The sequence below is a fragment of the Mauremys reevesii genome, linkage group 3 (genome assembly GCF_016161935.1).
Source record: "Mauremys reevesii isolate NIE-2019 linkage group 3, ASM1616193v1, whole genome shotgun sequence".
In the NCBI taxonomy this organism is placed as follows: domain Eukaryota; kingdom Metazoa; phylum Chordata; order Testudines; family Geoemydidae; genus Mauremys; species Mauremys reevesii.
The window spans coordinates 18,138,934-18,164,786 of NC_052625.1; the positions used below are offsets into that span (position 1 = coordinate 18,138,934).

At 44.7% G+C, this 25,853-nt stretch overlaps 1 long non-coding RNA gene across 1 annotated transcript in view; it reads right to left on the reverse strand.

The window, feature by feature from the left end:
- LOC120401689 overlaps positions 1-25,853 on the reverse strand; it is a 225,062-nt gene that overhangs the window by 169,538 nt on the left and 29,671 nt on the right. The window contains exon 2 of the long non-coding RNA XR_005596647.1: positions 2,501-2,564. This is a non-coding gene — a long non-coding RNA (uncharacterized LOC120401689). The remainder of the gene's footprint in view (positions 1-2,500; positions 2,565-25,853) is intronic.

A 25,853-nucleotide genomic window follows, 5' to 3' on the forward strand; every position in this document is an offset into this window, starting at 1 on the left:
GTACTCTCTAGGGAATTTCAGACATCAGGCCAACATTTTTTTAAATACATACTAGCCACTGAGTGCTAAAATGAATAGTCAAACACCTCTGCAGAGGGAACTGATGCCCTGAGAAACCTGCACGCTGACAAAAGCCTGGAATCACTCACTGCTAAAAAGTTGCCAACTCTCACAATTTTATCACAAGGCTTTCAATGTTTGGTGTTTTTCTTTACACCCCAGCCCCTGGAGTCAGGGGATTGAGTGTGAAAAATCAGCTTTTAAAGTAAGTTTCTAGACTTTCTGGTTACAAAGAAAACATGAAAATGTGACCTTTAAAGGCTCAAAATACTAGAAGGCAATCAAAACAAACTCAACTTTAAAAAAAAAAATCTCAGGATTTTTAAATCAATTTTTGGGACCCAACTCATGATTTTAGAATGCTTGGGGTTGACGATACTAGCATACATTGCTAGAAACAAGGATATGTTCTGTCTCATCCATTACCTTCTTGTTTCTGTGCATACTTCAGATGTTTCTCTTTACCTTTCATTTGTCAGAGTACTCACCTTCTACAGCTACATAGGCCTAGCAGTCTGAAGACATTCCCCTTCATTCCAGGGCACAGCTAACAGCATGCAGCAGTGGTAAGTTAACATGCAAGCCAGATCTATAGTAGGTCCCCAGTCTTTACTTACTAACTTGAAGGAGATAAACAATCCCTCATGGGAACGCAGCATACTTCATACTGCATTATATCTGCTGTACTTTGGCCCATGTTAGTGTATTTAAAGCAGTGCTAGTTGCTAAGTACAGTATCACGATTCTACTAAGGCCATTCAGTTATGACTCTAGCTTGGAAGACAGAAAAATGTGTTTCTCTATATAGAGTGTTTCAGCTCATAAAGTTCATGGTGACTAGAGACACAGATAGATATGTCTAAAGTATAGTATACAAGAATAATAACCTTATATACTAAAAACATATTAATATTTCATCAGGGGAGCCAGAGGAGCTGGCGAGCAGTAGGAGCCCCATCACATGATCATCATCTGATAGGATGTCCATCCAGCTACAGAGATAATTCACAAGGATTATAAATGCTCTATTTTAATTTGCAGTCCTGAAAGGAGACCCACTGCCAGCAGGAATTCAGTCGTGTGAACAATTCCTGAGTAATTAATCAGGGTCAGGGCAAGATCTGGTTTCAGAGAAGGCAGGCATGTTACTGATGCTGCATTCCAGACTGGCCCTGTTGTGCCATTTCTCCTCTTTATGTAAGTCAGCGGATCGCTGACTGCCACAGGATATTGTGACATCCAGTCATTTATTCTGAGTACAAGCTGCATGCTCACTTTTCAGTTTTGTCCAATCAGCCCCTTCATGAACCATCAGAAATTGCAGATTTACTAGGATGCAGGCCCAACAGTTAAATAAAAGCATGTGAGGAGGCTGGACTGATCGCCATATCCCTGCATCGGCATTTAGAAGACTTGGGCCTAATTTCAGTGGTGAGGCATGGATTGCAATCCGGGGAGAACCATGCAAAACAGAGTGATCTGGCATTGCTGTGACACACAACCAAGTTTTGCTTTGAGATTTTGGATACGTGCAATCTCTCATGAACCTCTCAAAAAGGTTTGTCTGCAACACACGCAGGCAAAAGCTGCAGAGATCCACACATTTCCAGGTGAAAATGCCAAATGGTATTGGGCAAATCTCAAAATGTTCCCTCCGAAAGGAGATGAGTAAGAGGGGACATGATAAAAAACATATAAAATAATGAAGAGTTTAGAGAAGGTAAATTTCCAAGTCTCATAACACAGGAACAAGACGATATTCAATTAAATTAAAAGGCGGTGATTCAAAACAGATAAAAGGATATTTTTTTCATGCATTTAATAATTAGACTTAAAGTCCATTGCCTCAAGCTGCTGTTGAGGTCAGGCTCTTAACACTATTCAGAGTGGGACTGGACGTTTCTATGGAGAACAAGAATATCCAGCATTATCATAGTTAATGCTGGAGGGTAACATACATTCTAGAAGAGGTATTAAACCTCCTGTTTCAGGATTTAAGCCAATCTTTATTAAAGAGCAGGATGCAATCTAATGTGGGGGACAGGAATCCCACAGATGCCTACTCAAGGTTTCTTGCACTTATCTCTGAAGCATCTGGCCACTGTCAGAGACAGAATCCTATACGCACCACAGATTTGATCCAGTATGACAACTCCTGCATGATCCAAAATCATTGGGGCCTAGTTCATCCCATTCACTAAATCGATGGAATTACACGAGGTATGAATTTGACCCGGCATGTTTAAATTAAGTAATTTGACCAAAACATCTGAACAGAAATCTTACAAATAAAGGCTTTCTTGCAACCTTGTTGAGCTATCATGAAAATTCCACTTTCCTGCCTTTCACCATGATGAAGAAGCTTTAAAAAAAAAAAAAAGAAGAAGAAGAAAAGAAAAAGACTTACCCTGGGGGAGGAGAATTTTACAGAGCTACTTACTTGGGAGATTCGCTGTGCTTCAGCAGGGCCCAGTATACCAGGAGACTGAGAATAGCATCACATGCTAGAAAGAATGAAAATGAGAAGAGAATAAGTAAACTAAGCCATTTTGCCCTGGCAGGTTCTTATATTGCATGTATCACCATGAAACAAGTGCCTGAACAAAATATTTTTTCAGAACTCCTGTGAGGATTGAAGATTTCATTTGATTCAAATTTGGAGCAAAGGATTGGGCAGGTCTTATTTTATCCCAACCATTCACCCATCCCTAGTGTGGAGTAAAACAGATACCCTAAATTTGCATACAGAGCAGCATATTGAATTTTTGCAAGGAGGACCTGTAATGTGAAATTACTGTCACTCTTGTCTGTGCTAACTAGGGGGTAGGCGATAGTTCTCTTTCCATCTTGGAGCAGAGATGCCCACAATTTTGAAGTCTGAAGCTCAACCATTAGTTCCATTTGTTTACAGATTTATCTTAAAAATAAAACAATTGTTGAAGATAAGTTCTCTTTGTTCCTTTTGAACAATACATTATTTAGGTCAATAATACACCAAACTGATATGAAACAATCGGGTACTAGGGGAATACCAGAAGAGCAACAGGTCTGAACGCCTAAAGCAAAGGAGCTCCAGCTGTAGCCATGATGTACACTATAGACCACATGATTTTATGTTTTCCCAACACATCACTTTCCCCTCTTTTCTTAGCTTCAAGGTGGGGGCTGCATTTTAATGATTAAACAATGCTGTGTACGGTACGAGAAAACATGCAGAAACCCAAGTGAAGCAAATAAACACCACAAAATGTGTTGTTGCTGTGGTGGTTTTTCCTTTATTGGAGGCCAACGGTTTTAAAGAGTACATAAATTGTGTATATTTGATAAAACTGATGTGGCTGTGACTTAGTAAAACTGGTGTGGGCCAGGTAACATTTGATGACTTATAGACAATGGTGATTATAAGTTCACTGACTCTTGTTGTGATTGCTTATGATGCTGAAGAGTTTGAGTCTATGGAGCAGACGTTCCAGAGACCTTGTCTCACAAATGTTGCCAGTCCACATTTTGGGTGGTGTCGCCACTAAGTGGTATCCTAGAACACAACGTTGTGATGCTTTTTCCATAAGCGAGTCTCTGGTATCATGAAAATATTGATTTCTGTTCATATAATAGCTTGGTGAGGTAATTGTATTTTGCAGGAAAGAGGCCTTCTATGCTGAGGTTGCATATACATAAGTATGAGCCTACCAAACATTTTCCCTCAAAAAGGCCATTTCACTTGAGATCATCATTTGAGTTGCTTTTTTCAGACAGCAAGGCCATCAATCAGCATTTGGTCACTACACTGATGGCACTGGTCATGCCAAAGCACTTAACAGGAAAACAGCAGGGTCAAGAATCAAGACCTGATCACAGATCCTATAGACCAACCACCTGGTTTCCCCATGCCACATAAGATATGGATCACAGCAAATTGCATCAGACCCTCACACAGACATTGCAATTACCTACTACGCAAGTGGAAAATGAAAGACAGTCCAATATGCGACTGTGGAGAAGCTATCCAAACCATGGAACATCTAGTGAACCACTGCTCTCTGAGATCTTTATCCAGAGGGACAATCTGGAATCAGTCCATGTCACTGAAAGTTATAGTGTGGATGACAAAATTGGACATTGACTTTTAACATTGTTTTTCAATTTGCCACATGAAAGATGAAAACCATGTAAATCATGTCTATCTGTGAACAAGCTTTGGGCAAAAAGACACCATCACTCATGGGTCACTGGACAGCAACTACTCCCCTGACAAAATGCATACATTAAAAATGTGTGTTTCCTCCTCACCCCAGTGTCAGCTCATTCCTCTGCAAAACATCCTGGCTTTCAGAAAATAGGCTTGCTCTCTTCCCCACCTGCATGTGCAGTAGAGCTAGTATGAATATTCCTTAATTACTATTCAATAATCATATTTATCTCTTTAGCAAGCTGGATTCATAAGCAAGCTGGTTCAGCTGATCACCATATTTGGGGTCGGGAAGGAATTTTCCTCCAGGGTAGATTGGCAGTGGCCCTGGAGGTTTTTCGCCTTCCTCCGAAGCATGGGGCAGGGGTCGCTTGCTGGTGGATTATCTGCTACTAGAAGTCTTTAAATCATGATTTGGAGCATTCAACAGCAGAGTCAAGGGAGAGAATTATTTCAGGAGTGGGTGGATCGGCTTATGTGGCCTGCATCTTGCAGGAGGTCAGACTAGATGATCATAATGGTCCCTTCTGATCTTGAATTCTATGATTCTATGATTGCAGTGGCTAATGGTATAAATGGTTCCTAGAATGACAGGGATTCCATTTCTTTTTACTTCATGGGTTATCAACATGGAAGCACACATCAGGATCAGTAAACTGCAGACGTTATTCAGCAAAGGTGTTTAGACCAGTTAATGCAATTTATTAGAACTTTTGGACTGTGGAGCAACATGCATATTGAAATAGATTTTATTGTAAACAGGATAGCCATTTGAGTTGAAGTGAACTTTATCAGGTAAAGCAACTGACATTACCAAGTGGGAGTAAAAGAATAGCATAAGGCAAGAGTTGAAAAATAATGAAGGCTTTAACTTAATTAAATTACAGCAAAATTGTATTCTTTAATAAAAAAGAATCACATTTTCCAGTAATTCTGATTCAGTTAAATTTTTACAGTATATAAATAACTCTAATTACGCTCATATAGGTTTAGCTTTCCTGCATGCAGGCATTTAGAAAAATGTTAAATTTAATTATCTACATGCACTGGAAACTTAATACAAAAGATTATCTGAAAAGCCAGGAGCAGCAGGCCAATGTGAACAAATCTCTTATGTAATGTCTGACAAAGCCTAATGCGGGTACAGGAATAGAGCTCATTTTCCTAGGAACCATTCTCTTTGCAGATGAAATGTTTAATCATGGATCTGAGCCCACAAATAGACTGTTAACGCTGGGAGGGGAAGAGAAGAACTAGATGCAGATGCTCCACTAGATTAATGGAAGACTCTACAAGAAATTTATCAATGTCAATGTCGCCGTAATTAATTATAACTCTCCATCGACTGATATAGCCATGTTTATCAGCTGGAATTCCCAGAATAGCAGTCAGCTGACAAAGTCTTTAGTGGTGTTTTCTGTCTCTTCATCCACCTATTTGTGACTTATCTCCCTTACAAACAGTTGTCTTTTAATTGTTCACATTGAGTTAAAGACATTCAGTGCTGCCGATTCATATGATTTTATTGTGAGACCTGTGATATTTGGTGGGTTTTTTAAGCCCCCAACTCCTTCAGTCATGTCATTACATGAAAATCTCAGCTTTCATTTTAAAAAATAAGTAGGCTTTTAGTCCTTGTGGTTCCAAAGAAAAGCTTGAATATGTTGACCCTAAAGGTTCAAACACCAGAAGGCAAATAGAAAGAATCCAGCATTTACTATTTTTATATTCTCCAGATTTTTAAACCAGATTCATGATTGTTGAAATCTTGGTGCTGAAATTACTGGATACGTACCAGAACTTGTAGACCAATTGCAACATAGAATTAAGTCTACTTTTTAATTTAATTTGAAAATACTAAACATAATATTGAAAGTGCGTGTGTAGGAATATTGAACTATTGAGATTTGTAGGTAACCATCCTATTTCTAACAAACTTTTGTATATAAAACTGATTTGGTTTGAAATGTGAAGCAGTACAGATTAAAATAAATGGGAAATACTGGATCTCTCAATAGATTAAACAGGATACTGGTCTCGTCACATATAGATCACTGGTATCTGGTCCCAGATGATAGGGAACAAAAGTTTTTACTACCTGAGTGTTGTTCAGTGGTCTGTCATAAATGAAATAATGATCTCATTCTAGTTCCTAGTGGATAACTCTCCATATCATACATCACCACCAGAACTGGTTCTGCAGCCTTGGTAGAGAGGCCAAAGATTGGATGGACATGAGAACCAAAATACCTTCTCACCACCAGAAGTAGTCTATCTAGGACAAGTTGGAGGCACATTGGCAGGGCATTATGAGGAGGCCTCTATGCTGTTGTCCATGTTCTACCTGTCCTGGGACTAGGACATCATAGAGGACATCACTTTATACTACTACCTTTCCAGCACCTTCATCATGTATCACGTTGACAGAAAAATTGTGTTTCATTTTCCAAGTTTGTTATATAAAAGCAGGTAATTGTTCAACAGCCCTGTACACCTCAAATGAACCTACTAGAACCTGAAACAGGACAATGACACAGCTTACGAAAAACTCCACTTCATTCTGAAGTATACGGTAAATACTGGACCCAGTCCTGCTCACCTATTGACTTCAATGGGTTCAGGATGGAACCCAAAGGGAAAACATTTTTTTTAAATGTTATTGCATTTTAGGAACTTTCTTCGTTGTTCTTTTACACACTAGTTTCTCACTGCTTCTTCGGTGCATCGTTTTGTAAATAGCTTAATTATTATTTACAAGTATTCAAAAAGGTGCTAGGCCCTTCACAAAATAAATAAAGACATGACACCTGACCCAGAGAGTACACAATCTAAATTCAGCATGACGCAAGGAGAGTGGTTCATAAACCCACACGAAGAGGATAAGCAAAAGGTGATATAAGATCACATATGTGGGACTTGATTCAATGGAAAGACTCCCATTGACTTCAATGGGCTTTAGATTATTCCCTTACTCAGTAAGTCCCCAGTCCTATAGCTGACTCCATGCAACCTGACTCCTGTATCCCACACAGAGCCCTACTGAAATTAAGGAGCTCCACATGGATACAAGGATCTGCTCAAACAGATCACAGATCAATTGTGGGATCAGGGCCTAAGGCACGTACACATCTCAATTATTTTCTCACGTGAGTAGAGTGAAGGAGGGTATGAGAGACCTTTCCTCTCCCTCAATTTTTACAGGTGATGTAACATTAGCGTTGTGTGATGCAGCAGGCAGAGCTGTAGGAAAGGGATCATTACTGAGCATGCTAAGAGACCAGTGTTACCTGCCAAGGCATTGCAATTTATCCCACAGCATCTGGAATTCCTGAGCCCCTGTCATGCTCCGTCCCTCCTGAAGCCTGAGCCTCTCTCTCCAGTTCCACTCATCATACTACAGGCAAGAGGGCAGAAGTCTTTATGGGACAGATTTTCGCTCCCAGCTACAAAGCACACATCAGTTCTAATCCCAAGTCTGCAGTGCGTTTTATGTGGTCATTGTTTTCTTTGTATAATCTATCTGAATTTCATTATCTATTTGTCACATACATGCAAGATAACAGGGAATCAAGATCCAGGCCATTACAGAACACTATCATGTACAAGGCCTGGAGCAACCGCACAGGTGCAAACTAATCTCCGGTTGTGTAGTTTGAAATGAAAGATTTTTGGCCAGGGAGGACAAGTGTCTCCTGAGAATGGCGCTTTCAAACGACGTGTCATTTCCTAGCATTCATGCTCACCACTGTTAGCTATAAACAGAAGCCTGATTCCTTGAATGCAACATGAATCCACAACATTCTGGCCAGAGATATGAATGTCAGTGATGGGGCCATCATGACATACAGGACAGTTTAAAATGGTTATAAGGCATCTCCATGACCGCCTCTGCTCTATACCAGAATGACTTTCCCATCAATGGTGTAGTGATGTTACAGGCTCTACAATTACAGTGATTGAGATGGCAATGCTAAATATCCACATAGCATCTGATACATGATCCGCAATTGCTCCTTTCTGACCTGTTCCTCCAAATGCTTATCCACGTGAGTAACCCCACACATGTGAGCAGGCCCACTGAGCTCAATGGGACGACTCACAAGAGCAAAGGCAAATACATACCTACATGTCTGCAGTTGGAGCCTTACTGACCTGACTGCCATTATGGAAGTTTCGAACATAACAAGAAAAATAGTTTTTCCACTTGAAAAACATCTGAACTTGACTGCTTACCTGGTCATTCAGGGATCATTTTAACTGTCAAACACAGTTGTTTTCTTACAGTACTTTTAAATTGCTGGTGCACAAGATTAATTTAAAAAATGAAAAATCTTCTCAAGAGTGTCATGTCAGCAAAGTTCTCCCTCTTTAACAGCCAAGATAATAACACACTTGCATTTTTAGAAGCCTGCGCCCAAAAGCTGAAGGCCCCTTAACAAAAATGGTAAAAATATAATTACTATCAATAAGAAATGTGTCTAAGACTGGAAAGAAATAAAACAAAGGCTAAAACACCACCACGTTTAACATTCATTGAAAAGCACCTCTGGTCCAGAGTCTGCCACTCTTAGGGCTTGTCTACACTACCCGCTGGATCGGCAGGCAGCGATCAGTCCAGTGGGGTTGATTTATTGCATCTAGTATAAACACAATAAATCAACTGCTGAGCGCTCTCCAATCCATAGACGCCAACTTTCCCAGTACCAGTGGGTGCTCACCCCCCAACCCCCAGCCCCGCCCCGACTCCACCCTTTCCCCGCCCCTGTCCAGCCCCCATTCCAACCCCTTCCCCAAATCCCCGCCCTGGCCCCACCTCTTCGCCAAGCGTGCCGCGTTCCCCTTCTCCCCCCTCCCTCCCAGCCGTGTGAAACAACCCTTTCGCAGCGCAAGCACTGGGAGGTAGGGGGAAAAGCAGGCACGCAGCACGCTCAGGAGAGGAGGCGGAGGGGAGGCAGAGGTGAGCTGGGGCAGGGCGGGGAGCTGCCGGTGGGTGCTAAACACCCACCAATTTTTCCCTGTGGGTGCTCCAGCCCCGGAGCACCCACAGAGTCGGCATCTATGCTCCCATCGACTCCAGTACTCCACCAGAATGAGAAGCGCAAGCAGAGTTGACGGGACAGCATCAGCTGTCAACTTACCACAGTGAAGACACCACAGTGAAGACATTGTGGTAAGTAGATCTAAGTACGTCGACTTCAGCTATGCTATTCACGTAGCTGAAGTTGCGTATCTTAGATCGACTCTGCGCGGTAGTGTAGGCAGGCCCTTACTCACACTGAATAGTACCTTTACCTGCAAGGAGTCCTATTGAAATCAAGGTGAGTAAGGGAGACAGGATGTGGACCAGGAGGCTCTGGGAGGTCTACAAAGGTGAATAAGGTATGACCGTCTACATTTTTAGATAGGGGAGGTGAGGCACAAGGTGCTGTAAACGGTCACAGGCCAACTTAGTGGAACAGTCAGGGACAGATCACAGGGGAGCTTGGCTTTGCTCTGGCTTACACTGCTGAAAAAACGGTGCAACTCCACTGATTTCAAAAGAGCTAACTCCTGATTTACACTGGCAATGGAACAGAATCAGCCCCCAGGTCTCCTGGCACCACCTGGCTCTTACACAAGTGTGCAGTGGGTGGAGAGAGCATAAGGAGCCCTGTGTGTGGCTCACATAAGGACAGGTCAAATGGCTGTGCTTCCCGGGAGATGCACAGCACCTCAACGACGGCGGGATGGGCAGGGCCATGGGAGCACTGCCGCCTGGCTGTGCAAGGGAAAAGGAAGCAGAGCCCCCCACCACAGGAATGTAGAAACAGGTGAACAAGCAGTATCCAGGAGCTCCAAGAGACGCCTGCCTCCAAGAAACAGAATCCCTCTGGGGCTGTACTATGCCAAAGACGGGCTGGGCCTATGTTCCACTATCAAGCCCTGCATGATTACCACATTTCCAAACACTAGCCTGCAGCAACAGTAAGCAAAAAAACAGGTCTGGATTTTAATATGAATGGACTTTGAATGAAAGAATGTGTCTGAGTGAAAAAGCAATCACAGCAAAAAGAAATACAACCAAGTTTGCCTGCTGACCCACTTTTATAAATAAGCAAGGAACGCTTGGGAATGACATCACAGAGCCAAATCCCCTAGCTGCCAATATTTATGGATTCTGCCTAGTTTCCTCTTATAACCTCCTCCTACCTGAAGGTCGGCTTAGGGTTACTAGAAATGACCACAAGTGCTATTATAGCAGAAGACCAATCCTTCCCTTAATTAATAAGGCAGTAATTTAGCACTGCATGTCCCTCGGCGTCAGTGATTAATTTGTATATTATTGTATAGTGAGGTCAACTCCAGGCAAGTATTAGATTATTTATAACTTCAAAAAGTTACTTTGCAGGCTCATTTGCCAGACTTCCATGTGAGGCAGCATTTGATAGAAATATGGAAAATGGCCTGAACTTTAAATGACAAACAGATGAGAAGGTCTGATGAAAATCAAATACTTTTGAAGCCCATGTGTTTTCACGGGGAATATAAATGGGATTTTTAATTGATGTTGACTTTAGCTCATGGTAAACATTTTGGGTGATCTCAATTAGTGGGGTTACAAGAAACAGTAAAGAAAGGAATTTGATTATGGCTAGCCCTAAAGAAAACCTGACTGAAGTATCCCAAAGCTTCCTAACTTTGGAAATAATCCAATCCACAATGAAACGACCTGCACTCAACATTTTTTTACAAACATACTGTACAGAACCTGCATGTTAACAACAATGATGCTGAGTAGAGCAATTTTTTTTCCATTTTTACCGATTAGTTCCATTTAGAAACATGGCTACATTTGGTTAGGGCACTAGCCTGGGAGTCTGAAGACGTGGGTTCAATTCCCAGCTCTGTCACAGGCTGACTGACTGACTGACTGTCTGTGGGGGGAGGGATAGCTCAGTGGTTCACACATTGGCCTACTAAGCCCAGGGTTGTAAATTCAATCCTTGCAGGGGCCACTTATGGAGGGGGCAGGGAACAGTACTTGGTCCTGCTAGTGAAGTGAGGAGGCTAGCCTCAATGACCTTTCCGGGTCCCTTCCAGTTCTATGATATAGCTATATCTCCATATATTATTTAATCTCTGCCTCAATTCCCAGTCTATAAACTGGGGATAAGAGCAATTCCCCACCTCACAGGGGTGTTGTGAGGTTACATACATTAAAGATTGAGAGATGCTCAGATACTATGGTAATGGAGGCATAACAGTACCTAAGACAGTTATTCAAATTTACTCCCTGATGCTTTAGTTTCACCATCATCTATGCCGACTGGAATCCCAGTGGCTCACAGGTTCCCAACTACAGCAGCAATGAACCCATGTCAGGAAACTATTTTTAAACTTGATCTTAAAAATAGATTCTATCAGCAAGAGTAAAATACAGCTTTCCTGCTGAGTATAGATGGGCAAAGTTGTTTTACAGCAAAGTTAGAAACCCTTTGTGCGGATTGTTTCTAAGGGAAAACCATCTTACTAACTTAACAGCTTGCATACAAATGCCCTACCAACAAGGAAGTTTTACCTGTGCTTGGACAGACTTTAACATGTTCTTCTAACACTGCATTAAAACGTATTTTTCTTGGTTCACACTGGCCAGGCAAACTGTATTAGCAAAAGGCATTTTTGAACATGTTTAAACATTTTTTTCTAACAGGGCTGTAATTCCATCATGGACGAGGAGCCTAATTCATCACTGGGTTGTGCTGGTTTTACTTCCGTGGACTTAGGCTAGTGTAACACTGATGTGGCAGAGTGGTGAATCAAATCAGAGCCTTTATGTGCAAGCCTTTCAGGGCCTGATCCTACCTCCACGGGGCCTGATTCTCTTCTCAGCTTATCTCACTGGGAAGCAGAAGTATCCTCAGCGAAGTCAATGGAGTTACGCTCGGGTGAAACCAGTATACGTGAGAAAAGAATCAGGGCCAGTTAAGTCATTGGGAGCTTTTCCCACTAACATCGACGGGGGCAGGATGATGCGTCAGTTAAGTGTATTTCCCCTATTTAAAATAAGCACGTTGCTTCTGTGTCTCTCCTTCCTGAAGAGGATTATAAAACAAGTGGAAGTACCTGCATGGGCCATCTACAGTGATGGAAGGTTAGTTCTTTCTCCAGCACCTTTGTCTCTCTGCTGAGATTGGAAGCCTTGTTGTCAGTCTATTATTCACAGGGTTCAAAGGTAACAAACTGGAAGGACGTATCTAGTGGTTTCCTGGATCTGGTGCTAGTCAATATTTTCATTAATGACTTGGACAACAGAGTGGAGAGTATGCTTATAAAATTTGCAAATGACACCAATCTGGAGGGGTGGGAGGTTGAAAGCACTGTGAAGGACAGGATTAGAATTCAAAAGCACCTTGATAAATTGGAGAATTGGACTGAAATAAACAAGATGAAATGCAAAAAAAGACAAGTGCAAATTACTACACTTAGGAAGGAAAAATCAAATGCACAAATACAAAATTGGGAATAACTGGCTAGGTGGTAGTATTGCAGAAAAGCATCTAGGGATTATAGTGGATCACAAACTGAATTTGAGACAATGATCAGATACAGTTGCAAAAAAGGCTAATACTCTGGAGTGTATTAACAGGAGTGTCATACAGGGCCGCCCAGAGGGGGGGGCAAGAGGGGCAATTTGCCCCAGGCCCCGGGGCCCGCCGGGGCCCCCACGAGAGTTTTTCGGAGCCCCTGGAGCGGGGTCCTTCACTCGCTCTGGGGGGCCCAGAAAACTGTTGCGGGGCCCGGGCCCCCGGAGCTTCTTCCGCTCCCGGTCTTCACGGAAGGACCCCCCGCCGGCGAATTACCGCCGAAGCGGGACCCGCCGCCGAAATGCAGCCAGGTCTTCGGCAGTAATTCGGCAGCGGGGGGCTCTTCCGTTCTGGGACCTGCCGCCGAAGTGCCCCGAAGACCCGCGGCGCGGGCCCCCTGCCGCTGAATTACCGCTTCGGCGGCAGCGGGCCCCTGCCGCGGGTCTTCGGGGCACTTCGGCGGCGGGTCCCGGATCGGAAGGGCCCCTCGCCGCCAAATTACCGACGAAGTGGGGCCCCCCGCCGCCGAAGACCCCAGGCCCCCAGAATCCTCTGGGCGGCCCTGGTGTCATATGTATAACACCAGAGGTAATTGTTCCACTCTACTCAGCACTAGGGAGGCTCCAGTCAGAGTACTGTGTCCAGTTTTGGGTGCCACCCTTTAGGAAAGATGTGGACAAATTGGAGAGAGTCCAGTGGAGGGAAATTACAATGATAAAATGTTTAAAAAACCTTATCTATGAAGAAAGGTTAAAAAACTGGATATGTTTAGTCTTGAGAAAAGAAGATTGAGGGGGGAACCTGATAGTCTTCAAATATGTTAAGGGCAGTTATAAAAAGGACTGTGATCAGTTGTTCTCCATGTCCACTGAAGGTAGGACAAGTAGTAATGGGCTTAATCTTCAGCAAGGGAGATGTAGGTTAGATATTAGGAAGAACTTTCTAACTATAAGGATAGTTAAGTACTGGAATAGGTTCCCAAGGGAGGCTGTGGAATTCCTGCCTTTGGAAGGTTTTAAGAAAAAGGTTAGATAAACACTGTCAAGGATAGTCTAGGTAAGGGATCGGCAACGTTTGGCCCCGCAGCCCACCAGGGTAAGCGCCCTGGCAGGCTGGGCCGGTTTGTTTACTTGCCGCATCCATAGGTTCGGCCAATCGCAGTTCCCACTGGCCACGGTTTGCCTCTCCAGGCCAACGGGGGCTGCGGGAAGCTGCGCTGGATGAGGGATGTGCTGGCCACAGCTTCACGCAGCCCCCAGTGGCCTGCAGCAGCAAACGGTGGCCAGTGGGAACCGCGATTGGCCGAACCTGCGGATGCAGCAGGTAAACAAACCGGCCCAGCCCACCAGGGAGCTTACCCTGGTGGGCCACGTGCCAAACGTTGCTGATCCCTGGTCTAGGTATACTTGGTCCTGCTCCAGCACAGGGAGATGGACTAGATGGCCTCCAGAGATCCCTTCCAGCCCTACATTGCTATGATTCTATAAGTCCCCATACAGAATAGAATATATCAGAGTTGGGACCCCATACAACTCCCTCCCAAAGTTACCTTCGCCTCCACTTATAGCCCCAGGTGCTCTATAACAGCCTGCAAGCCACCCCCAACCGCAGACTGTGGCAAACATACACCCCTCACTGCTATAGTCCCCCAGTTTGTCATTCCTGGATTGTAGCTGTGTTCAGGTCCAAGAAAACCTAGGGTATATACACTGCTAATAGGTAACTCAAACAGTTGTGCATTACTCACAAAATAATCCTCATTCAATATGCCATCCAAACAAAGCATGGTCAATATGCACTTAAACCACACTTTCCCCCAACCCTCTCCTCCCAATGGAATAGATACGATATTTTACCACCCAGAGGAAGTTGTTGCTCAGAAAACTGAGGAGAAATCATGGAACAATGGAATTGTTCCTCTAAACCACAGACTCACCTGGGAATATAAATTCTAGGCTTGTTATTCATCTAATTAATGTTTCAATGGAGTGGATCATTTTTTTGTCTGCAATTTGAACAGTAGAAGATAGAATATCAAAACGCCAAAGCCTGGCACTTTGAAGTTATTTTTCTCATTAGCTTATACGCTTCAGGATACAGTTAGATTCCCTAGAGAGCTGTCATTTTTCGTACGACAATAAGAAATGTATAAGTATCAGTTTTGAAAATACATACGGCTAAGAACAAAGAGAAACAGATTGATCAAACAGTGGGACAATGTGCAGAAGTTGTTAATACAAAATAATTATGAGCAGTGGCTAGTTTCCACAAATCAACATCTAAATGTGGACGCCATATTGTCAATTAGACCCAGTCATTTTCAGATGTAAAGGGAAGGGGAATACAATATTTACATCTGATGTATGAACACAACTGTAAAGAATCAGTGCCATCTGGCTAGGAAGGATTTTTGTCTTTTAGGGTCATCCAGACAAGAAGAACAGTTTAGGCGACATGGGAGCCTCAGACTTTCCACCACATTGTTTACAGGGTAATTTTTAACAGGAGATGCACAAAGTTTTAGGGGTGCTTTACCAATAAGTCCGAACATGGGGAATAAGCCTTGGTGGAGGTCCAGAGGTTGGAGTGGAAATTTGTGTTCCTTCAATGAATACTTCCACATGCATTACATTGTTGTCCAAATTCAGAGCTGTGTAAACAGGCCCAAAGCCCAGTCTGGATTTAGCCGTGTATAGTCTCATAATGCCTGTCACAAGACATCGCAAGTAATCACAACACATAGTGCTATGAATGCTAATAAAAATAAATAAACCAATGACTGATGAAGAATTTTATCCCAAAATATAAGCCATCTTATATTGTATTTCAGGAGCATTGTAGCATTAATTGTTTCCATACTAATTTAGCTCTGTTTACCAGGAATTAACGCCACCTCTATTTACTGGAGCTAAGTGCCTGTGCCAAAACTTTTTTTTTTTTTAACTGATCATCTTTCCTAGAGAGAGTCTGCACCTCTGCTTAGGATGAGAGAGTAAAGAAACAGTGAACTTTCTTGCACATACTGCCTCTCAAGCCTTTCCACTGGCAAGCAGCTTTGTGTTTTCTCTGCTACAAGAGCTAACAAGCCTCTGAAAAGCTTGGAGTCCGTTTGAGTTTCTAATGATGTGTAAATCTAGGGGATGAAGGAATTGTGTCATCATGTGAGAGATTTTTCCATGCTGGTAAAGGAGTACTCAGGGCTCTGTTTGTCCAACGTTGCCTGCAACGCTGCCCTGTGCTCTAGCAGGGAGCTCACTGCAGAAATGCACCCTAGAGCTTGGCTCTCACACAAACAAGTCTTCGGGGACAAAACAACACACAAAAATAGCAACAGCGGGTAAAAGCTGATCAGCTGAATTTAATGGAAAAGCTCTTCGTATTTTAGGACTTACTGATACTGGACCAGATCCTCGGTGCAAACTGGTGTCACTCAATTGATGTGAATAAAGCAAGAGGATCTGGCCCATAATAGTCCCCCCCGCCCCTTTAACTGAAAGCGTTTATACATTTAAAGTTGCCAATTTGTGCTGTGCCCTGCACCCACCCCTATGGGGCTTCATGTATTCTCATGAAAATACAAGATTTAAAAACACAGGCCTAGATGCTCTGCTGGTGTAAAATCAGCACAGATCCAGTGACTTCACTCTGATTTTCCATCAGCTTAGGACACGGCTTATAAATATTTGGACTTCTGAAAAGAGAAGAAAACCAAGTTTGGTTGTGTGATGTGTCTATCGCTGATGTCTATCCTGCAAGTTTCTGTCCAGTAAGAGGAGAGGTGGGCAAACTTTTTTGGTATGGAAATTGTATGGCAGGCCATGAATGCTCACAAATTTGGGGGTTGGGCTGTGGGAGGGAGGGAGGGCTCTGGCTGGGGGATGCGGGCTCTGGAGTGGGACCAGAAATGAAGAGTTCCGGGTGCAGGAGGGGGCTCTGGGCTGGGGCAGGGAGTTAGGGTGCGGGGGGGGGGGTGTGAGGGTTCCAGCTGGGGGTGTGGGCTCTGGGTGGGGATGAGGGGTTCGGGGTGCAGGAGGGTACTCCAGGCTGGGACCGAAGGGGTTCAGAGGATAGGAGGGGGATCAGGGCTAGGGCAGGGTGTTGGAGCACAGGAGGGGGTCAGGGGTGCAGGCTCCTGGCAGCGCTTACCTCAAGCAGCTCCCAGACACAGCAGCATGTCCCCCTCTCCAGCTCCTACGCGGCGGCATGGCCAGGTGGCTCTGCACGCTGCCCTGTCCACTTGGTGTCGCCCCTGCAGCTCCCATTCACCACGGTGCCTGGCCAATGGGAGCTGTGGGGGCGGTACTTGGGGCAGGGACAGCATGCAGAGCCCCCTGGCTGCCCCTATGCATAGGAGCCGGAGAGGGACATGCCACTACTTCTGGGAGCCGCATGGAGCCATGGCATGTACGGAGTGGGGTAAGCCCCCAACCCCGCTCTCCGGCCGGAGCACCAGAGCAGGGCAAGGCCTGGACCCCAGTCCCTGGCGGGAGCTCAAAGGCCAGATTGAAATGTCTGAAGGGCTGGATATGGTCCCCAGGCCGTAGTTTGCCCATCCCTGAGTAAGAGATACTAACATCGCTTTGCTCGCACCTGAACTCCCAATTTTTTTTTAATAAGTCAAATGTAATATAATCTAGAAAACAGCCAACAGGCCTTTTTCGGTTGTTCTTGTTGCTAGTTACCAGAGTGCATTTACAGCCCTTGTCATCCAAGGATCTCAAAACACTTCACAAGCATTGAGGAATGGAGCCTGAAAACACCCTTATGAGAAGAGGAGTACTTGTGGCACCTTAGAGACTAACACATTTATTTGAGCATAAGCTTTCGTGGGCTATAGCCCACTTCATGGGATGCATAGAATGGAATATATAGTAAGGAGATATATATATATACACATACAGAGAACATGAAAAGGTGGGAGTTCTCCTACCAACTCTAAGAGGCTAATTAATTAAGAGAAAAAACTTTTGTAGTGATAATCCAGATAGCCCATTACAGACAGTTTGACAAGAGGTGTGAGAATACTTAACATGGGGAAATAGATTCAATGTGTTAATGGCTCAGCCATTCCCAGTCTCTATTCAAGCCTATGGGAAGGTAAGCTTTATATACATCCTGGGTAAACTGAGGTGCAGAGATGTACACAGCAAGGACCTGACTCAGCACTGCCTTACCTTAGTTTTACACTATAGAATCAATGGTGTTACACCAGCATAAATCAAGATTAACGCTGGGGTGCGTCAGGACATTTGTCTTTAGGAAAGCTTGGAGGGTGGGGAGGAATGCAGGAGTCTTTCCAACTCCCGTGGTCCTATCTAGTCTCCAAACACGCTTTTTCCTTGCTAGCTTCCCAGTATTCACACACTACAATGGGTTCTGCTTCACCATGCCAGGTCCTGCTCTGCACTGAATCCAATATATGGACAGATTCTAATATCCTTACTCATACGTGGTTGTACCTTAATATGCGAATAGTCCCATGGACTTCAATGGTCCTGCACATGGAGGAAGGTCCTATTCAGCACAAGTGAATGAATCACAATTTGGCCCAGAGAATATGTCTGGCTGTTACACCTATTTTTAGCTACACCTAAACAAATCTTGATCTGCTGATTTCAGAATTTTTTTTTAAATTAAACAGACTGTTTTCCTTTTAAAACATTGTCCTCCTGGGTCTCTTAGAGATAATAATTACCACTCTGCTCAGCTAGTGCTGTCATTATGTTGCTCAATAAATGGATCATTTTTAACTCTCAGGAGCATCGGGAGCTCCATGACTTCCTCATGTAAGAGTCAGAATGTGTCAGCTTTGTTTAGCAAATATAATCTTTAAAGTCTTTGCTCTCTGCATTGTTTATGGATCAGCACTGAGCAAACTGCAGGATGCACAGCGAGACATTTTAAGACATGAAATGTATTGGAAATGGAGGCCTAACATTGAAGAGTTTTCCAGGAACGTGTAAAGCAATTCTGACCAAACACTACCCAGGCTATTTTTAGACTTCATGCTATAGGCATCTGCGCTTTGCCCTTGAAACACTGGCCCAGGTCCTAAAGTGGTGTAAAGCAGCGGAGTTCTGTTGAAGTCATCTGGAATCATTGATGGATTGTGCCCATGATGTCTTAGCCACCATGACACTACGTAATGCCTCACTGAAGCCCGGGGCTGATCACAAATAGCACCAGTTCACCCCTCTGTCCATGCAGCATTCATCTTTCATGTCAGGTCTATTTAAAGTATTGCATGTGAGACGGTCTCTCTCAAGGCCCAAACCTGAGAAGCAACACACCTGGCTCAACTCCAGTTGGCTATGAGGAGGGCTGAGGGACATTCAGTACCTCTTAGGAAGGATGCAGAGGAGACGCGTGGGGGGACATGGAGGGTCAAGTGCCCCCCAGATTGGCCTGCTGGGGGCAGGGAGAGGGAGGGGCTCTGTCCTTCTCTCCCTGCACCCCCCCCCCTCCGCATGCTCAGCCCCTATCTCTGGCAGCCAAGCCCAGGCAGGCAGAAACAGCTCCATCCTGCTCCCAGGGAGAGTAGCCGAATGTGCAAGGGGGAGGTGCAGGGAGAGGAGAACAGAGCCGCCCCCCTCCAAGTACCGTGGGGGGGAGAGTGCTGTGGCACCGGGAGAGAGGATGTCACTAGGCAGGGGAGAGACATAGGGTGATCACATATCCTCCCCTTTCTATTGCGTCCCCCCCAGTATGGGGAGGCACGAGTCGTCTATGGAAGAATGGGAACCAGACTCAGCGCCAGGGTAATCAAAACCTCTATCTAAAGTGCAGCAGGGAATGCCAGAAATAGAGCTTTGAATTTCCTACCATTTTTCACTCTAAAGCCTTAACGTCATCTAGTTAGTTCAGCCACAGGGGGAAGAGGGGAGCTATTGCTCCCTTAGCCAGAGAGGGCTCACGTATCTCAGTGGGCTCAATCAGCTAGTGCATCAAAGAACTCACAGCAGCCACAAGATTTTAGTCCCTTTTCTTTAGAGCTCGAGTTGCATTTTTTCCCAAATGTGTAAACCTCGTCCTTTCCTCTGCCTCAGGCTCTCCTGCAGGAGCCTATCTACTCCCTGCAGGTCTCACTCACCAGGGCCTCTCCCCAGGGGCAAGTCTCTCTACTCCCTTCTGCTGGAGCTTTCGTCCAGCAGACTGGCTTCCAGCCTTCCTAGCCTGCTCCCGGCAGGGTTACATGCCCAGACCATCTGCCTGGGAGCTAAGGGGAGCTGCTCTGCTCCAGTCCTGTCCCTAGGCCACTTCCTGAACTCAGGCTGCCATTAATATTCCAGCAGGCCTGACTCTGAATTGCACTCTTCTACTGTGTCACCCTGGGACTTATTTCCTTCACCTGGGACTGGATTGAGCTTGGCACAGGGAGCAACTGAGCCCCACCCACCTTACAGGGTGGTTGCTCCCTGCACTATAAAGATGCTCCCCATGTACATATCACTCTCCCTTGGGTTGACATTGTGCCAGTTTGGTCCCTGTATTAATCTATGTGATTTTGCAATGCATGTTCCAGCAGAGAGAGGCTGTGAGGAACATATTTTACAAATACAGCCCAAATCATCCCCTTCTGCAGAAAACCCTAAATGAGTGGGAGTGGAGGAAGCCAGGAAGAAACCTCTAGATCAGGGGTCTCAAACTGTGGGTTGGGACCCCAAAGTGGGTCATGACCCCATTTTAATGCAGTCACCAAGGCTAATGTTGGTCCTGGGTCCTAGCAAGTCTGAAGCCCAAGCCCCACCACCCAGGGCTAAAGTTACATGCCCCCTATTCAGGGAGAGGGGCTCAGGCTTTGGGGCTCAGGCTTCGGTTCCCGCTCCTGGAGTCATGTAGTATTTTTTTTTGTCAGAAGGGGGTCACGGTGCAAGGAAGTTTGAGAACCACTGCTCTAGATTCTCCTCATGAAGTCTCCTCCATATTCCTCCACTTCAGATCCCCTAAAGTCTTCACCAATCTCGGGCAATCCACTGGAGGACAGAGCAATCTCTGCAGAGGCCCTGTGCCTCCATGCTGCCTCTCCTGGTGCTCCCACCAACCTCGCTTGCTAGTACAGCCCTGGAGGCTTCCACTGCTCAGGAGTTAATACAGCTGTAGGCTGATTAACTGACCTATCCTGAGCAGATTAGCCACAGGCCTGGGACAGAAGATGTGTATTCCCCAGTGTCCGCATCTCATCTCCTCTCCACATGGGGACCCTGGACCACACAGAGAGCCCTCACGATATCTGGGAGAAGAGGTGGTGGTAAGGATGGCAGCCCCCCAATGTGATGTGCTCCATGTGCAGAATCACAGGATGCAATCTAGACTCCTGTTAACAAAACAATAGACACATGGGAGAGACTGAAACACAAGCCATTGTACTTAGCTTTCCTAACATCCACAACACGTATTAAAAATGGTGTGCAACACCTGAATGCAATTCTTCAGATTGCCGATGCTATAAGCAGAGCATTTTCATGCCAGTGGTAACCTGATCCTGCCCAGCTGGGTTGGCTGCCTGACAGGAAAGTCATTCCATCTTACTGTATAGCTATGCTACATCTGTGAAGACAAAGAACACTTCTATAAAGGGGTTTCCAACCACAGCAGGGGGGAAAAAAGATGACCAGATCTGCTGCACTCATGCCGAATATGAACACGCACAAGAACATCAACAAGATGAAGGGGCTCTCAGACAGGCAATCTTGATCGCCAATATCACACGGCCTAGAATTCTACCCAACTAAACTGATGCTGAGCAACAGAGAGTTCAAACATATTGAACTCAAGCCAATACACAGAAGCACAAATTGGAGAGATGAGCTGGACTCTGCATGTAATGAAATTGCATCTTCAGATTAGCAGAGCCAAAAATAGGCTGGATTCACATTGCATTTTACAAAAGTATTTCACCCAACTACTATGGGGAAAGGGTCTCACTGATAGACCCAAAGGCAAAGCACAATTTAACTAAGTCGTAAGAAAGGAAAAAAAGCCCTTCTTTCACTTAGCTCTTGTATGCTGCCTGAAAAATTAAATAATGTTCATTTATATCGGGTGACTTCTGCAATGCTGAACATATAAAGGACATACAAAATGTGTGCAAGGATTAGGCACGTAAGAGAAATTTTTCAAAGCACCTAAATGACTAAGGACATGACTACACTGCACCTGAAATGGACAATGTCTACCCGGCTATTTTTAGCCTCCCAGCACAGGTCCAGGCAAGATCTACCCAGTTATTTTTAGCATGCTAGAGCGAGCCGTGCTAAAAATAGCTGGGTAGACATTGTGGCTCAGGCTGGAGCTTAGGCTCGCAAGCCAGCTGCCATGTCAAAGCAATGTCTACACGGCTATTTTTAGTGAGCTAACACAAGTCTGGGGAGGGCGTGGCTCGCTCCCATCTGCAGTGTAGACTTACCCTTATGCACCTACATTCCATTTTCAGAAATGGCTTATGCACTCAGAGTAAATCTCAGTGGAAGTCAAAGGGACTTATGCACCTGAGTGCCTGGGCCATTTCTGAGAAATGAACTTTGGCTCCTAAGTCACATAGGCACTTCTGACATTTTTACCTTTAGTCACAAAGATCTGATGTTTCCTTAAATTAAAAATGATGACATTTTTCTATTATTTTGTCAATTTTACACTGGGAGCTGGTAACTCCAGTTCCAGTCAATAGCCTGTATCATACTCTTCTGGCAATGCATCTTGGCTAAGGGTACAGATGAGTGCCTGGAGACTTTATAAAACAGAAATACTCCATTATCTAGGCTCTGAGCCTGCATTCCCTGCGCATACAAGATTCCAACAGAGTTCAGAAAATAAAAAGAAGTCAATGGGTGAAAGGTTACATTAGCATTGGCTTTTGGGATCTTAATGCGCCGGAGTTCTCTAGAGTTCATGGAAGTTAATGAGAGCACTGGGGGTGTAAAATATTCAAGGTCCAGCCCCCAGCGGACACAGACAGGCTGCAGTCCACTCACTACAGTTTCCTGTGTTATTAGTTTCTAGAGCAGAGTTGAGGTTAGTTCAGAAGACAGTTCCTCATTCCCTCCTCCATCTGTCCCTCCCCCTAACCAGATGTTACAACCTTACAATGTTATTATCCTGTCAGCACCACGGGGGGAATGCAAATAAAATTATGGGGGAAATGAGAGCCAAAAGAAAACAAAGCCAAAGCCCCACTTTTCTGATATCACTAGACCATCTCCGGGAACCAAAAACCTTGACAGTTAGGCTGTGGTTTCATCCAAGATGTTTGTGGCTGAACAATTAACGTTAGCACTAACTTTCTGAGGTCCTATTCTTCTGCTGTAGGCTAGGGATAATTCCCACTGAAATCAATGGGAGTTGCTGAAATCCTGTGGATGGGAAATTGGGTCTCTGGGGCCCATGCGAGGTACCCATATCCTGCAGCACAAAAATCAGCCCCCAATGATTTTAACATGCCACTGCTCTTTGGCAGTCTTACTGCCTTAGGGAAGGGAATAGTAGGCCTGGAGTTTCCTTATATAAACCACTCCCACAAGAGAAGAACTGATTCGGCTTTCATCCAGACTTAGGAAGCAAGAATGGGTGCACAAGGGGAAACACATTAAGCGAACTAAGACAGAGAGGGAAGAAGATTACTTGGAATTAACTGTAATTAGAAATTCAAAATATGTAAAAAACAAAACAAAACCCTCCTTCCGGCTGAAAGGCTTTTGTTTTAACATACCGTACATAAGAGGTGGCGCTCACATTGTTATGCTTGTCAGTCTCATGAAATCCAGTAACAGGAGACACCTTCATTCTCTGCAGCCTTTGGAAGTGCACAATTAGTGAGAACAGAAGCATTTGATTCTATTATCTGTGCATACTACAGTAGAACCTCAGAGTTACGGACACCTCGGGAATGGAGGTTGTCCGTAACTGTGAAATGTTTGTAACTCAGAACAAAGTGCAGTTTGGGTTCCAGATCCAGCAGCTGACACTCCAGGCCAGGATTCAGCAGCAGCTGAGCAACCTAGTCAGCCCTGGCATGAGTTTGCAAGGTTGTACCCCCTCCAGACAGGGGAGTGGAGCACATCCCCCTCCTGGGAGGCGGGGTAGAGAGGGGTGAAAGCTGCACAGAACCCAGTGCTGCTTCTGCTCTGCTGTCTCCAGCTGCCTTGGGCTGGCAGCCTGTGTCTTGCTGTAAGTGGCTGCCCCATGAGTGGGGGTAGGGATGGGGGTAGATGGGGACAGGCAGCCCAGATGTGCCTACCTTTAAGTTGCAATACAGGCATAGTAAAGTACTTTAAAAAAAAAATCTCTGCTGCTGCCTGATTGGTTACTTCCGGTTTCACATGGAGCGAGACGCGGTGTGATTGGAGCACAGAGCCGTCCGTTCCACCGGGGCTGGGTGACGGATTCCAGGAGGCGATAGGCAATCTCAGAAATGTGGTATGGTGTATTCCTGTGGGCACTGGTGTCCTCTCTCTCTTTCCACATCCCTGAGGATTACTGGCACTCTTCACCCTCAGACATCATAAATATGGTAGGTTCGTGTCTGTAAGCATCCTGTTGATGGGCCTCGTGGGGACCAATTTCTGCTGCAACCGGTCAGTCCGTAACTCTGGTGTTCATATCTTTGAGGTTCTACTGGACATGAATTGGCCAAAGCTGTGATGGGAACATCAATTATTCTTTTACTTTAGTGCAATGAGTAACTTGGAAACAACTTGCAGTTTTGCTCCCTGTTGGTAAAGAAATGAAAAAAACAGAACAAAACAAAAACAACATGCACACCGTTAACCCAGGGGGGTTAATCAATCATTTGTGGATCTCTCTTTTGTCAACCACAGGAGAGGTCAGTCAGGATACTTGCATCAGTCAGGATTTGATCCCAAGAGACTCCATTCTAAAAACAGGGAAACACCTGAGACTTAAAAGTATCCATAGCTGCTCTTTCCCTTCCCCTCCCTTAAGATCACTGACTATGCTCCTGCTCTCATTGATTCCACTGGAACCAGGATCTGGCCCCATCTGTCTAGAAAGCAAGGAGAGACCCTTCCAAGATTTCATCAGACAAGTTACTAAATTCACATTGCACCACAAGACCATTATGAGATACCAGGAAACCTTTGACATTTTCTGGACTGGCAAACACATGGATAGACTTCAAAGGCGTATGCATGTCCTACTAAGGGGTCTCCACCCCTTTCATGCAATAACAACCTCTCCTTCATGCAGATGGATAGCTATTAGGGATGATAAGGAAGTAAATGAAGTCAGTGTTCATGTTAATTCCAGCTCTGTAGCATTAAATTACAGAGATAATTTTAAGCCCAAACATGGTTTACCTACCAGGGCAGTCCTTTTACATGTCAGCCCTTACTGAGCCACTGATTATTTCTCTTGACAGACCCATTAATCCTCACATAGGAAATCATTCCATTACTTCTAAGTTGTAAAACAAAGCATTCCCCATCTGAGACAGAGAACCTCACCAGCTACATCACATTCATATGCAATGATGCAAAAAGCATCTGGCCAGTTGTTTTGAGTGGTGAAGCAAGTAATCGTTTAAAACGAGACTGACACCGTGGGTATGGAGCTGTGTTATCACTTAGCATGGATGTGACATTCAGAAACAGGGCTTGCCGCTGCGGTATATAGCCAAATCCTGCAGTCCTTACACACAGTCCTTGCGTAGGTAAAAGTCCCCCTGACTTCAGTGGCAATACTCCTGTGACTCAGGTGAGCAGGATTTGGATCTTGTTAATTGCAAAGATCAAAGAGAGTTTTTCCAGAATAAGGAGTGCAGGATTTATCCATTAATAAAGAAAACAATTTGAAAATAACACGCTGGGTTCAGCAAAGGGATTTACAACACCTTGTTTCTCTTATTGTGGACATTAGAGCCTGCTGAAGTTAACAGGAGTCATTCACTGACTTCAGTGGGCACTGGATCAGGTCCTTACAGCACAGCTGCAGAGTGAGGAGCATTGTTGAGCCCCACTGCCCCAAGGGTTGCTCCAGGAGGGATTGTACGTTGGGTGAAAATACCTCCAAGAGCTCCCAGACACTCA